The 16019-nt window shown below is 39.1% G+C and overlaps 1 protein-coding gene across 7 annotated transcripts in view; it reads left to right on the forward strand.

Moving 5' to 3' along the window:
* Positions 1-16019, forward strand: part of NCOA3 (nuclear receptor coactivator 3) — a 103723-nt gene that overhangs the window by 55515 nt on the left and 32189 nt on the right. Inside the window, exon 4 of one of the 7 annotated variants that reach the window (XM_036321481.1) lies at positions 1683-1743. The exons of the other annotated variants lie outside the window; for them this stretch is intronic. The gene's annotated coding sequence lies outside the window, so the exon portion shown is untranslated. The remainder of the gene's footprint in view (positions 1-1682; positions 1744-16019) is intronic. 7 annotated transcript variants of the gene reach the window in all.

The following is a 16019-nucleotide window of genomic DNA, read 5'->3' on the forward strand; positions in this document are numbered from 1 at the left end:
ACATGAGGCTTGCTTGCTTCAGTGACGGAGGACTCCAACGTTCCCCGCCTGCCACTGCCTGCCTCTGAGCTTGCAGTTTGGAACATTGTTACAAATATAGAAGCTAAACAAAACCCCAGAAACCTGCTTTCAGCCAGCCCGGATCTCAGAGCTGGAGTTGAAACAGTGTTTCAATTATAGAACCCAAACAAACCAGATACCTGCTTTCAGCAGCCGAGGCCTAAGAGCTGGAGCCAAGCCTCAGAGCTAAAGCTGGCCCAGAATAAAAAAAAAGAAAAGAAAAAAAGGAGCGGTTGGGAGCTTCAGTCACCCGCCAGCCTGAAAACAGCCCTCAGCCCCTCACCCAGACTGGCCAGGCACCCCAGTGGGGACCCCCACCCTGAAGAGTGTGTGACCAGCTGCAAACAGCCATCATCTCCTCATCCAGGCTGGCCAGGCAGCCCAATGGGGACCCTCCCATGATCCAGGACACCCTTCAGGGCAAACCAGCCGGCCCCCACCCGTGCACCAGGCCTCTATCCTATATAGTAAAAGGGTAATATGCCTCCCAGCACCGGGATCAGTGGAGCCGCGAGGCCTCCCGGCACTGGGATCAGCATGACAGGGGGCAGTGCCCAAACCCCCTGATCGCCCTGCGGCTCTGTGTGTGACAGGGGGCGGGGCCACAACCTCCCTATCGGCCCTGCTCTGTTCGTGACAGGGGAAGGCGCCCCAACCCCCTGATCAACCCTGCTCTGTGCCTGATAGGGGGGAGCTCCCCAACCCCCTGATCGCCCTGCGGCTCTGTGTGTGACAGGATGCGGCGCCCCAACCCCCTTATCTGCCCTGCTCTGTGTGTGACAGGGTGCGGTGCCCCAACCCCCCTCCCATGGGCCCTGCTCTGTGGGTGATAGAGGGCGGCGCCCCAACCGCCCCCCACGGGCCCTGCTCTGTGTGTGACGGGGTAGAGCCATAACCTCCCCATCGGCCCTGCCCTGAGTGTGACAGGGTGCGGCGCCCCAACCCCCTGATCTTCCCTGCTCTGTGTGTGACAGGGTGCGGTGCCCCAACTCCCCTATTGGCCCTACTCTGTGAGTGACAGGGGGGAGCTCCTCAACCCCCTGATCGGCCCTGCTCTGTGCGTGACGGGGGGAGCTCCCCAACCCCCTGATGGGCCCTGCTCTGTGTGTGACAGGGTACGGAGCCCCAACTCCCCTGATGGGCCCTGCTCTGTGAGTGACAGGGGGCAGCGCCCCAACCCCTGATTGGTCCTGCTCTGTGCATGACAGGGAGTGGCGCCACAACCTCCCCTTCGACCCTGCCTTGAGTGTGACAGGGCGGTGCCCCAACCCCCCAATCGGCCCTACCCTGAGCGTGACTGAGGGTGGCATCGCAACCTCCGGATCCGCCCTGCTCTGTGCATGACAGGGGGCGGTGCCCCAACTCCCCAATCGGCCCTGCTCTGAGCCCGACCAGAGGCTGCACCTAGGGATTGGGCCTGCCCTCTGCCACCTGGGAGCGGGCCTAAGCCAGGAGGTCGTTATCTCCCGAGGGGTCCCAGACTGCGAGAGGGCGCAGGCCGGGCTGAGGGACCCTCCTCCCCGCCAAGTGCACAAATTTTTGTGCACTGGGCCTCTAGTTTGAAATATAAGAAGCCTGAGTTCTATTCCTTTCCTTTTTTTTTTTCTTTCTTTTTTTTTTAGCAGTTGAAAAGGGAACCATTTTCTTAAGAATGATGAAGAGTGAAAGAAATTTTAAATTTAGGTTAGTTAAATTTCCAATGTCTTTATATTTTAAAAATTGCAGAGCAATTACGCATGAATTTTAGCATGAATTTTCAAAGAAGAAATTGTCCTTAATTACTTGTGATCTAAGTGCCTTTCTAATAAGAGGTACTGTTTCAATAAATTCTTTTGACAGAGAAGTATACACTATCAGAAAGGTTTAAAAAAATATTTGAAATGTTTACATAAGAACACTTTAAGACCATTACCAAAACTTTTTTGTAGATCTTAGCATTTTTGAGAATTTAGTACCTTCCAAAAGACATCTCCATCATTCCCTCTTAGGTACCAAGGTTTAGGTAATTTACTTAAGTTATTCAGCTAATATAGGAGTTAGAAAATGCAAATAACTACATTGTTTCCTGAATTTATCTGGATGGTAGGTGTAGTTACTTTAGAATTAAAGAGGCAAATTTCATTAAAAAAAAATAACCTTGATTCTAGAGAAAAGCTGTTTTTTCAAGCCTGCCATTTGACTTTTCTTTTTTGGGGGGAGGTTATATGGTTTTTAATTCTTTAAGCAACTTTGTTAAGGTGATGGCATATCCATTTTAGAGAATGAGAAATTGAAGTTCAGAGATTAAAATTTGTTAATATTATGCTGGGGTTTATATAAACTATTTTTCCTTCATTGTGCTGCATTCTGGTTGGTTTCATCAGCTTTCTTATCCACTTTACTCTATGTGTGTGTGTTGTTATAGTCTAGGACAGCTGTGGGCAAACTACGGCCCCAGTGGGCCGGATCCGGCCCCTTTGAAATGAATAAAACTAAAAAAAAAAAAAAGACCGTACCCTTTTATGTAATGATGTTTACTTTGAATTTATATTAGTTCACACAAACACTCCATCCATGCTTTTGTTCCAGCCCTCCGGTCCAGTTTAAGAACCCATTGTGGCCCTTGAGTCAAAAAGTTTGCCCACCCCTGGTCTAGGAATTAATACTATTGAGTTTTGGTTCCGGATATGGGTTTAAGTATCTCATGCTAACCAAATCTATCCAGAGTTCGGATATCTGTTGCTCAGCTAATGGGCAATACTATCTTTTTTAATACTTTATAATATCTGAAAGTTTATAATTCATTCTTTCACAACCACTTATTTTGTTTCTTTTCATCTATTTTTTCACTCATCGATTCTTTATCTCATTAAGAATCAAACAGCCCTGACCGGTTTGGCTCCGTGGCTAGAGCGTTGGCCTGCGGACTGAAGGGTCCCGGGTTCGATTTTGGGCAAGGGCATGTACCTTGATTGTGGGCACATCCCCAGTAGTGGGTGTGCAGGAGGCAGCTGATAGATGTTTCTAACTCTCTATCTCTCTCCCTTCCTTTCTGTAAAAAAAAATCAATAAAATATATTTTAAAAAAAGAATCAAACATTTATTTTAAACTTCTTTCCAGTTTATTTTATTGGGTGGTGAGTTTATCTTCAGATATTGATGAATTTCTTGGTCATCTTTCTTAGTTCTGTTTTCAAGTACACTTGAGAATTTTAGTTTACAATTTGCATCTTGAGTGGGAAATGTATTTTTCTTCTGTTGGTGCCCTTCATGTATGCCACTCTCCCTGCCCCTGGCACTCCTGGCTCTATTTTTGAAAAAATATATTTTTATTGATTTCAGAGAGGAAGAGAGAGAGAGATAGAAACATCAGTGATGAGCTAGAATCCTTGATCGGCTGCCTCCTGCATGCCCCTTACTGGGAATCGAGTCTGCAACCCGGGCATGTGCTCTTCACCATAATTGAACCCAGGACCTTTCAGTTCGCAGGTCAACATTCTATCCATTGAGCCAACCAGCTAGGGTGTAACTTTTTAAAAAAAATACATTTTAGTTGATTTTTAGATACAGAAGACGGGAGAGGGATAGAGAAATAGAAACATTGATGAGAGAGTCACATTGATTGGCTGTCTCCTGTACCGACCCCCCTACTGGAATTGAGCCTGAAACCAGTAATCAAACCCATGACCTCTTGGTTCCTGGGTCAGTGCTCAGCTGTTCAGCCCACACCAGCCAGGCCCTAACTATTTTTTGTTGATTTTACCCATATCTACCATACCTTCAGTCGAGGTTCAGGATTCCATGCTGAAGTATTAATTGCAATATCAGAAATATGCATGACTCAGGTTTTGTGTATATTGCCCTTTCTTCAGCTGCAGTGACAGTTTGCTATAATCAGTAACTAGCTATTGATAATTGCTTTTTTCCCCACCTTCCTTTCAGAAATTTTTTGTTCGGTTTCTACCTATGAGCCTTGCTTTTGGTCCTGTTATCTTGTGCATGATTTGATTTCTTGATTGTCTTTGCTAGTTTCTGGTCCTGGAGCTCCGTGATTCCATGGAGTCATCAGTTCATTACCTTGTGTTTGCTCAGTTTTGGTCCAAAGATATATTTGTGATATTTGAGCATGGCTGTGTCTTTCTATATAATAAAAATATTTTGTCATTATTGTATATGGAGCAAGGGGGAAAAGTGTGTTTGGTTGAAAGCAATAATCCACTATGTAATTTTATCAGGAATTCCTTTGTTCTCTTAATCTCACAACATGGCATAGTTATACAGATGGTTCCCTACTTAAAATGGTTTGACTTAAGATTTTTGATGAAGCGAAAGCAGTACACATTCAGTAGAAATATACTTTGAATTTTGAATTTTCTTTTTCCTGGACTAGTGACATGTGTGGTACAATACTCTCTTGTGATGCTGGCCAGCAGCAGTGAGCCTCAGCTCCCACAAGGGTACACAACCCATACTCTACAGTGTTTTGTTGGATGATTGTGTCCAACAGTAGACTAACTAACGTAGGTGTTCTGAGCATGTTTGAGGTAGGCCCTGCTAGGCTGTGATGTTCAGTAGGTTAGGTGTACTACATGCATTTTTTACTTTAAATATTTTCAACTTTAATGGGGTTATTTCAGTTTATGATGGGTTTATTGGGATGTAACCCCACTGTAAGTTGATGAACTTCTGTATAGGTCTACAGATAGTGGATACTGAAATATTTATTAAATCAATGTGGAGGATCTTGGAGAAACCATAGCAGTTTCAAACCCTGAACCCCAACATTAATCTAGCTCAGTGGTTCTCAAAGTGTGGTTGATGGACCCTTGGGAGTCCTTGAGAACCTTTTATGGGGTCCACAGAGTTCAAACAGTTTTTATAGTATCTGTTATTTGTCATTCTCATCCTGCTGATGTTGGTACTGATGGTGCAAAAACCGTGGTGCATAAAGCTGCTGGCACCTTAGCATGGATCATGGCAGTGGCACCACCAGACCGTTCTTCACTCATAAAGAAAAAACCCACCCATTTCCCACTCAGGATTGTCCTTGATAAAGCAGCAAAATTGCTCATTTCGTTAAATCTTCCCTTTTGAGTACTATATTTTAAATATTCTGTCTAGTGAGAATGGAAAACATGCAGAAAGCACTCTGCCTAGGTTGTCTTGGGGAAAAGCACTTGGGCAGTGGGCTTTTGTCCTGAATTGGCCACTTTCTTCACGGAAGGCCATTTTACTCGAAAGAACTATGGTTATTGAAACTTGGATTTTGCTGACAGTTTCTTAAAAATGAGCAAGGTGAACCTAGCTCTTCAAGGAAAACATCTCACGTGTTGATAGTGGTAAAATTTGAGTTTTAAGTAAAAATTGTTGGTAAATTTGAATCTGCCACCATGAGTGTAACATCTTCTCAGGACACAAAACGTTTAGGGTAAGATGGGTGGTGACATTAATGTGGAGTTTTTGATATTGTATAATGAAAATATCAGTATTTGAAAATCTGCTTAATCAGTGAACCAGTATTATCCAGATGACAGTGATGTTATAAAATCATGCATGAGTTAAAGATTTGTTTAGAGTGCAAGGGAGGTCATTATATTTTACTGTTAGAGCATGAAAGCTCATTGATATGGTTGCAATTAACCTTTAAGAAAGTACCACCTGTTATCCCTGGTTGGGTAGCTCGGTTGGTTAAAGCATCATCTCTCTACACCAAAGTTTCAGGTTCAATCCCCAGTTAGGGCACATAATGAAGCATCCAAGGAATGCATAAATAAGTAGAACAACAAAATATCACTGTTTTTCTCTCTCTGTCTTTTTCTCCCTTCCTCTATGTCTCTAGAGTTAATAAATAAATAACAATTAAAAAGCAAAGTACCACTGGCTGTAATGGCTCAGTGGTTGAGCATCGACCTATGAACCAGGAGGTCACGGTTCGATTCCTGGTCAGGCCACATGCCCAGGTTGCGGGCTCGATCCCCAGTGTGGGGTGGGCAGGAGGCAACCGATGAATGATTCTTTCTCATTGATGTTTCTATCTCTCCTTCAACTTTCCTCTTTGAAATCAATAAAAAATATTTTTTAAAAAAAGCAAAGTACCACTTTTCAAGTTTTAGCATAATATCAACGAAAGTTCTCTCTTAATTATTTGTAAATGACTATTGAAATAGTCCTTCCTTTTACAAGTACATGTTTCTTTTAGGCTGGATTTCCTTTTTAGTTTTAACCAAAATAACATATTGCAACAGATTTAGTGGAGAAATAGATAAGAGAATTCAACTATTCCTACGTCAGACAAAAGAGTTGTAAAAATGTAAAGCAGTGTCACCTCTTTCTTGGAATTGTTTTATTTCAAAAAAGTTATTTTATTTATTTTTTTAAAATATATTTTATTGACTTTTTTTACAGAGAGGAAGGGAGAGAGAGAGTTAGAAACATCGATGAGAGAAAAACATCGATCAGCTGCCTCCTGCACATCTCCTACTGGGGATGTGGCCGCAACCCAGGTACATGCCCCCGACCGGAATTGAACCTGGGACCTTTCAGTCCGCAGGCCGACGCTCTATCCACTGAGCCAAACCGGTTTCGGCCAAAAAAGTTATTTTTTCATAAAATTTTTAACATATAATGGGATTATTATAAAGTGAATTAGTATTTCAAATGTTTCTAAGTTTTAATGTATAATATGGTAAATACTGATAGATAACCCAAATAACAAAAGCTTTTTGGGTTCTAAATTTTTAACAGGTAAAGGAATCCTGATATCAAAAAGGTTGAGAAGCCTGAACTAGTAAATTTGGTTGGAACCCTAGAAGCATTTGACATAAACCTTTCACCTTGCTGTATGTATTTGTTAGCTGTAGCACATCTAGTTCCTGTTATACTGCAGTCGGTTCTGTCCTGCTTAAACATGAAGGGCGCCTGAGCACCCTTCAAAAAGCTTGGCCAGTTTCAAGGACATGTTGTCGTCCTTAACCTGAATGTCTGTTTTAATAGTAAGAACCACATTGACTGAAGAGGGTTAGGACTTTGAACAACTATCATGTATAACATTGTGTATTCTGTCAGTACTCAGTTCCTGCTTTTGAATTACAGATCAGGCATTAATTTTCAGTGGAGACCTTTTAGAGCACACAAACACATTTTGTGATTCTATACTTAACCAGATCAACAGTTTTCAGCTAGTGTGTTGCAGAATTTTTTTAAAAACTGTATTTAGTTAGGGGAACTGACCTCTTTTCCCTTAGATTTTTCAAAAAAAAAGAAAAAGATAAAAGGGGGACAACAGCCAATACAACAATGGCTGTCTGGTGTGAATGCCCTGTCTTGAACCATAAATATAAAAGTCATATAATAGAATTGCATGTTATTGGTCATGTTGCATAATAATGTTGCATCTGATTGGTTAATTCTTGGTACCAGAAATCCTTATATGCATGGTTTTTAAAAAAGTCACTTTGGAGTCAAAAGGGAAGGTAATTACTATTCTTTTCTTTTTTTGTAAATCAATAAAAATTATACCTATTTTTTGTCAGATTGGCAAAAAATAGAATATTTTTTGGTGTGCTGCAGAATTTTAATTAGTTTATGTGTGCATGAGATGAAAAGGTTGAAAATCACTGTACTAGATTATTGATCCTGACACTGGATCATCAGCTAATCGAAGGCAAAACACTTTGTTTTGATCAGCAGTTCATCCCAAGTACATGGCATAGGGAATTTGAACTCCTTTGTCTATGTAGACAACACTCAATACATTGAATAGTGACCACTCCTTTTTATTTTATTTTTTGTTAATCCTTACCCGAAATACTTTTTCCATTGATTTTTTTAGAGAATGGAAGGGAGGAGGAGATACAGAAAGAGAGAAACAAATTTCACTTTGCCACTAACCTTTAAGATGGAGAGAGGGACACATTGACTGCTCGTGCCCTGGTTGGGCTGAGAATCAAGGCATGTGCCCTTGATAGGAATTGAATCCATCCTTCTGCCAGCAAGTGGACGCTATAACCATTAAGCAAAACTGGCTAGGGCTAACCATTCTTTTTTTTTTTTAAAAAAATAAGTATGTTTTTATTGATTTCAGAGAAGAAGGGAAAGGGATAGAGAGATAGAAACATCAATGATGAGAGAGATTGGCTGCCTCCTGCACACCCCACACTGGAGATTAAGTCTGTAACCTGGGCATGTACCCTGACCAGGAATCAAACCGTTACCTCCTGGGTTCATAGGTCAACGCTCAATCACTGAGCCATGCCAGCTGGCCTGACCACTCCTTTTTTTTTTTTTTTTTTTTTTAAAAAAAAACAACAACACACTTGTTTTATTGAAAAATAATTGACATATGCTACTGTGTAAGTTTAAGGCATGCAGCATGATGGTTTGATTTACATACATGGTGAAATGGTTACCATAGTAGATTCAGTTAACATCCATCATCTCATATGGAAAGGAAAAGGAGAAAAAAACCCACAATTTTTTTTTTCCTTGTGATGAGAACTCTTAGGATTTACTTTCAACAGTTTTCCTATATATCATATAGAAGTGTTAACTGTAGTCATCATATTGTATATTACATTCCTGGTAATTAGTGACCACTCTTAAGACACTTGCTGAAGTGGGTTTTGATTTTAGCCAGTTTAGTTGTATGAATGATTTTACAAGAGTTCCTAATTAAAGTTTTGCCTCAAATATTCTCTAGCAATAATGAGGTGCCCCCCGCATCATTTCCTAGACATGCATAGGCAGGTTTTATGAAGTTTAGAAAGAACCTCTTTAAAGTCATGAATCATGAAATTGATCTATAAACATCAATAACAACAACAAAAAACCCCACAAAACCCCAAGCTATGTTTTAAATTATTTGAGTGATGCTCTCTTTGTCCCATTTCTTCTATATTATATTCTTGTTGAAAATTTCTTCCCTGGAACAATCTTGACTTAGAAGCACAGTTTTTTGTGTTTTGTTTTTTTTTAAGCTCCACGTGGTCTATAGTAGCTATATTTTGAAGGGGACTAGGAAGGCAGTTGAGGTTATTGTTCAGTTTAGACTTTGATACTTTTTAACATTTCTACCAGTGCTACCCCACCTTCCAACATGTAAGTGATGTTAAGAGTGCTTTAAAATTTTCTTTTTGGACTTTGACATATATGTTCTCATATTATTGTTATCCTGAAATCAATAATGACTTTTGGAGATTTATTTGAAGAGAGAAATTCTGTTTGTAGGCATGTAACTTCTAGGGATATAGAAACATTATTTTAAAAAAGGATTCTTTTGAATTTAAAGTAATTTAGTCTAGGAATGGAGCAAGATGTGAGGTCAGAAAAAGAACACACTCACGCGAGCGTGCCCCCCCCCCCCGCAAAGACTAGGCCACAGACTAACCTGCAGTAATGATGATGATCCATACAGGAAGTCTTATGAATTTGATTTGCCATGTTGTGTTGCTAGAGTTAGAAACCATCAGCTTTAACCCCTTTGCTTTTAGAGAAGGAAGTCTGTTTTTCCTTTGATACATCTTACTCTTTTTCTTCTACCCTCAGTACCTTTTCTTTTTGAAAAATTAATTCAATGTGCTTTTATTGGCTTTGAATTTCCACATTGTTAGTTTTTGTAGTATTAGTGTCATAAGTAAACCTGTAGCTTCTTTATGTTTTTGATATTGGTGGACAGGGCTAATTTCAATAATGTAGGGGGGTAGTGTCTTGGTACTTTTAAGTTTCTTACTCTGCAAGTCCTCCAATATAGGAATAGCTGTTTTGCTATTAACGCATGGTGAGCATTCCCTGTGTCATTCATTGCTTTCTTAGTGCCACTTTCTTTAGCAGTTCTGCCGCTCTTTGCCATTTGGTTACCAGGTGGCTAATGTTGATAGCTCTTAAGTTTTAAAATTTCTTCTAATGTCTTCCTCTTCTGAGGCAGATAGAATGGATTAGGAGAGAATGGGTCACATGTTGTGGTCATCTCTTCTTTACATCCTTATAGCTTATTAATTACACATGTATCATATTTTATTTCTCCTCTGTGCACACACACCCCTAACTCCTCACTGCTTATCTTAATTTAGTACTTTATCACTTACCTCAAGGGGACTGACTAAAAGCTTGGTTTTCTCTTCTTCCTCTCCTGCTTATATTTTCATTATGTATCAAGGGACAACTTTATGTATAAACAGTACTTTTGAAATAAACTTATGTCTGTCAAAGAAAAATTAAACCACAAATCTAGATGTAAAAAGAGATAAATAAAAAAGAACCAAGGTGTACTTTGAAGGTGTTTGGATGTCCTCTTCAGAATCTTCTAAAAGGTGCTACTTATTCTTTATACCTTTTTATCTTAAGAACACAGATATCTATGACAGTACACTGGTATTTTCATAACATTATGTTAGCTACTGGCTACAGCTCACTACACTGTTTCAGTGGGAAGTTGTTTTGAATTCCAGTCAGCTATTTGTATGTTGAGGTTAGCCTGCATAGTCCTGGCTAATTTATTTGTCTGAATCTTTTTAATTTGTTGCCATATGGGATATTCATAGCTATTTGTTTTTCAAATGAGAGCAAAATTAGTGTTGCTGAGTATACATCTTTGTTCTTGGTATTTTGTACCTCTGAGGGATCACCATTATTCCCTATGCTTGCTTTGCATTTTTATCCTTACAATATACATATGGTATGTGAGATGTGATTAGCCCCAGTTTTTTTACAGGTGATAAGCTTTTTACAGGTGACAAAAGTTTACCTTTTAGTGAAATTGAGATTCACCTCTCAAGTTTGATTCCAATAAATCCCCAATACAATCTTTTTATTGTATCATAGTACATTAGCTGAAGGATTCCAAATCCTTGAGTTTTAGTTTTGATAGCTTGAAGCTACTATATTTTTTGGAATGGGAATACCCAAGTGAATATTACATGTTAGGAAGAAGGCAAATACGTTCTACAAAGGGTTTCCCTCTCTCTCCCCAATGAATCTTCTTTGTATTTTAGGAAGACTATAGAGTTAGTCAGAAGTACAGCTAATCAGATGGGAAGAAGTGGAAAGAGTTGGAGAAAGGAACAAGGGGGACTGGTGGTAGGTAGTTGTAAAAAAGAAAGAGGACGGAGTTTGTAATAAAAGTCTCATACAAGTTTTTATAATGGTTCAGAGTTTATATGAGGAAAGGGGAGACAGGAAAATGAAGAGAAGGGGGGTGTGATGTTATAAAAAAAAGTATGAAAAGTGATTAGGACAAAGAAGGGAAAACTTCTAATTGGGAGAGTTGGGAATGCTTTAACCAGAGGTGACAGTTGAGCTTGATCTTGAAGGATGTGTTACAAGTATTCTAGATAGAAGAGAGATGAAGGGGGAGATATAAAGAGAAGTTAGACTTAAGGTTAAAAACAAAATAGGAAATATTTCAGTGATAATTCTTGGTCAAAATTCTCTTTTAGCATAGGTCACTTGGGTGGCTGCTGATAGTGGTGGTGATAGGAGAAAGTATGACTGATAGTTTGTTGTTTAAAATGAAGCCAGAATCAGGTTTATGAAGTATAAGTTTAGCTATGTTCTTATGTATGAACTAGAGGCCTGATGCACGAAATTCGTGCAAGGGTAGGCCTTTGCGGCCCTGGCTATCTCGCGGCCCCACCCCGCCTGCACCCGCTTTGGCCTGGTGCTGCCCATGTCTGCTGTCACACACTCCCAGTTTTCCGGTTCTGTGGAGCCCCCCGATTGATCGCCCTGCAAAGGGTGGCCTGGGCCTCCCTCTTTGGGGCAATCATGGGGCAATGGTGGGCCCCCTGACCAATCTCATTGTACCCACCTTGGCTGGCCTGGCACCAGTGCATGTCATAGTGTGGTCGTTCAGACGGTTGTTCTACTGTTTGGTTGTTCAGTCGATTTGCATATTATGCTTTTATTATTATAGATAGATCCAGTGCATTAAATTGTAGGAGTCAGAGTAACCTTTAAAACAACTAAGGAATTACCCAACTATTTAGTATGCTGTCAGGAGAGGGTAATATGATTTAAATGGAATTTGGCTTGTTTAACTCCCTCTGCACAATGTATATTTGTGAACCTCAACTCTGTTGCTTATGTAGAGCTTGAAAAGTCTCTTGGCAACAAGCTTCCAGTTGCATCCAACACCTGCCTTGGCTAATTGGTATGCCCAGTTCTGGTACTAGAGCCTCTGAGGAGTTTGTGTTTGAGTTTGATTTCATCAAATTTAAAATGGAGCAAAAATGTGAAGGGCCTTTGGGATTGGCCTGTTGATTGAGAATGAAAAGGCAAACATAGAAAGAGAGAAGAGGGAATGAAACCTTGTGGATAAAATGACTATTAATTTACATTCAGATGCTTTTCAGCTCAACTTACATATTAAAAATAGTATATTTTATTTGGTTGCTCTCTGGTAGCTCCTTTCCATATTTGCTGGCATTATAAATAAAGATAGAGGAAAAGAATGACCAGGTCCTGAGATTATAGTGTTTTCTGGCACATGTCTGCACCAAGGTTGTTTATTGTAGACACCATTTATACAGTTTAAAAAAATGGTAAGCTGGTAGGTTTCCTATCATCTGTGTTCCCATGTACTTTATTATAGTGTGTTCATTTGAACACGTACAAAATTATTTTGTAATTGTTTAAACATTTTCCACTTCTGCTAGCCTGAGGTCTAGCAGTGTGTGGTGTCAATTCATTTCTATTTCCTGGACCTAAAATGGTTTTGGGCATGTGTTTGAGCTGAAATGGAATTAAATTGAAAAATGGATTGCATTAGGTAGTTTATACTTTATCCCACTAAACATAACAGGTTATCAGCAACAGAACAAAAAGATATTGCCAGTTAGTTTTTTATCTGGAACTTTCCCCCTCTTTTCCTTCCTCCTTGTTTCTTTTCAGCTCTTATTCTCTTTACCAGGGTGGAATTAAAGAGTAAAGGTAGGCGATAATCACTGGAAAAGGAAGCTTTCATAGTGGTTCCATGTGTGTGGACTTGTCTCTTCCCCTACTTCTCCTTGTCCCCCGGCAAATACATGGGTTATATGTTTGTTGTTCAGTTCTTTCCTCCATGGTACTGGTGCTCTTGGAGCTGCACAACTGATTGAAATAAAAAACCTTTGCTATTTTAGAAAATAAAGTCTTGTAGGATTAAGCCTTTAGATGAACTAGTGGTGACTACATACTAAAGTGTCTTGAGTAAGCATGCCAATTTGTAACTTGAGTTTTGAGTAGTGCCTTTATATACGAATGTCTCATAAATTTTTTCCAAGAGCAATTTTTTCTTCTAATTGACTTGAGCAATATCTGTTTTTACATAGTGCTTCGAGATGTTTTCAAGAAGTCAACTCTACAGTTGTTTGAAAAATTTCCTTAAGTTACAGTGAGTCTCAGGAGACACCCAGAAACACTCCCTGAATTAGCATATTAATCATAACCTTGCATAACTCAGGCGAACAAGCCTGACTAATAAACTCAGTTATTGGTGGGGATAGTCAGAGAGTCCTCGGCCCCAGCATTTAATCTTATAAAATGCAAGAATAAAAATACTTAAGACTATTTTAGGGTGTAGTTTGTGATTTTCTGATTGCAAGTTTTTTTCTTGCTGTGGGAGCCACTGACTGTTTGTCTCAAGTGGAAATAAGAGTCATGGTTAATATTAGACTACGTCAAAGGACAATTTATCTGGTGACTTGTAGAGTAATGATTAGTTTTTAGGGGCTGGAGGGGAGTAGCAACATTTAGTACCTGTTGAATTTGAGCAGTTCCTTGCCTCTGTCCCCAATACTGCATGCCCTTAACCCTGGATGTAATAATTTCTCAGTATTCTTACTTAATGGGCTGAGAAATTTTCTGGCTAACTGGTTGGAGATAGTGTGATTCAACAGTATAAAAGGTTTATTTTTTTGGTGGTGGTGATGGGGGTGAGATAAAATGCCCAAGAAACATTTGATACATATTTTGTTGCTTATAAAGTTTGAAGCAGTTGCAGTCTCAGTTCTGCCATCCAGTATCTGTGTGTGATCTAGTGAAAAGTTATGCAGCTGTTCCCTTATCTATAAAATGGGATTGATAATTACATACCTTGGAGAGTTGCTGTGAGAAATTACATAGAATATGTGATATGCTCAGCACTGTAGCAACGAAAGTTGTTCCCTTCCTTTTTCCTTATTAATTTAGAAAAAGTAAAATATTTTCGTTGGTCTGTATGCCAATTGAGATTTACTTGGTAACCTATCTCCTCCCCATTTTGGCATGGTATGGCTTTTCTTAGGCCCCCACAAAATAACTTTTTGCTTGCCTAGTGACATTAGCTTTGTTGATTAATATCTTTTCCTTTTGGACAGGGAATAAGTGCTTCCTGTATCCTTGTCCATTTGGCTAGTTTGTTGTACACAATCAAGATGTTCCCTCCTGTCTTAACCTCAAATAACCAAAAAGGAAAGCTAGTTAATGCTGCTAAGCCATATATAACAATTTCATGGCTTTTGAGCTGAATAAGTGTAATTCTTTGCTGCTTTTTAGCCTGAATTAAAGTTTAGGAATGTTCATTTTCTAGCAGTTTGTTTTATTCTGTTCATGCCTAAGCTTAAACATGTTCCATAGTTTGATTACTATGTATGGAAGGACATACAGTATTTATATGAGAAATTCTGTTCAGTTGCTATAAGATTCTTGCTCATTTTAAATCTGATTTATCATGGATATACTTCTTACTTTTTCCAAATAATATAGACATAGGTAAAATTAAATTTTGATAGCATTGAAAGTTATTGTAAATGGCTACTATTCTCTACTTGAGGTAATTGCACAGAATATCTTGCCTAACTGTATAGTTGGCCCTCTATACCTGTGGGTTTTGCATCCAACATAATTTTTGTCTGTGGTTGGGAATCTGTGGATGCTGACTGACTGTATGCATTTTTCTATGCTATTTTATTTTATTTATTTATTTATTTATTTATTTTTAAAAATATATTTTATTGATTTTTTACAGAGAGGAAGGGAGAGAGATAGAGAGTTAGAAACATCGATGAGAGAGAAACATCGATCAGCTGCCTCCTGCACATCTCCCACTGGAGATATGCCCGCAACCCAGGTACATGCCCTTGACCGGAATCGAACCTGGGACCTTTCAGTCTGCAGGCCGACGCTCTATCCACTGAGCCATACCGGTTTCGGCTCTATGCTATTTTATATAAGGGACTTGAACACCCATGGATTTTGGTGTTCAAGGGGGTTCTGGAATCAATTCCTATGGATACTGAGGGATGACTGTAAACTTAAAGTGTGTATTGTCATATTCATATATTTAAATAGTACAGATTAACTCTTTAGTAGAAACATTTCATATAAGAAAAATAATTGCAAAAAGGCTCAAAGATCTACATGGTTGAGTTCGTATTGAATACACTTTGGGCCTTTAGATTCTGATTCAATGAAAAGTCCACTGTAGTCATTTTCTGTACTGCACTGTCTGGGGCTTGAGAGGCTTCTGTGATTGGATTGTATTCTGAGTATGCTTTAAAATCATAGCATTAAGCAACTTTTAATCAAAGCTATTTTCAGTTCTTTTTTGTTCCTTTATTGTAACTTAATGTTGTGAGGGGAAAAAATCCACCAAGTTTTTAAAACATCTTAGCTTTTCAGCCTTTTTATTTTTCTACCAAAATTATAGGTAGAATGAATTTTGTTGATATTTATTTCATACTTAGAGCATCTGTTAAGACAATGGTGTAATCTAGAACTCCTGATTAATGATCAAGTAATTTTGATTTTTAAAAAGCTACATATTTTAAGTCTGGTCAGCATCTTATGAGAAATTTTACATTTACATTTAATCTCCCTTCTTGGTAGTATTGTGCCACCTAGCGGAAATTTATGTCCTTGAAAATGTATGTCTCAGAATGTAGATAGACTACAAGATGCATTTTAACATGTTAAGAAAAAATAGTTTGGAATGTTTGATTGACTTGGAATTCTTTAGAACAATGATT

The sequence above is a fragment of the Myotis myotis genome, unplaced genomic scaffold, assembly GCF_014108235.1.
Source record: "Myotis myotis isolate mMyoMyo1 unplaced genomic scaffold, mMyoMyo1.p scaffold_m19_p_9, whole genome shotgun sequence".
NCBI lineage: Eukaryota > Metazoa > Chordata > Mammalia > Chiroptera > Vespertilionidae > Myotis > Myotis myotis.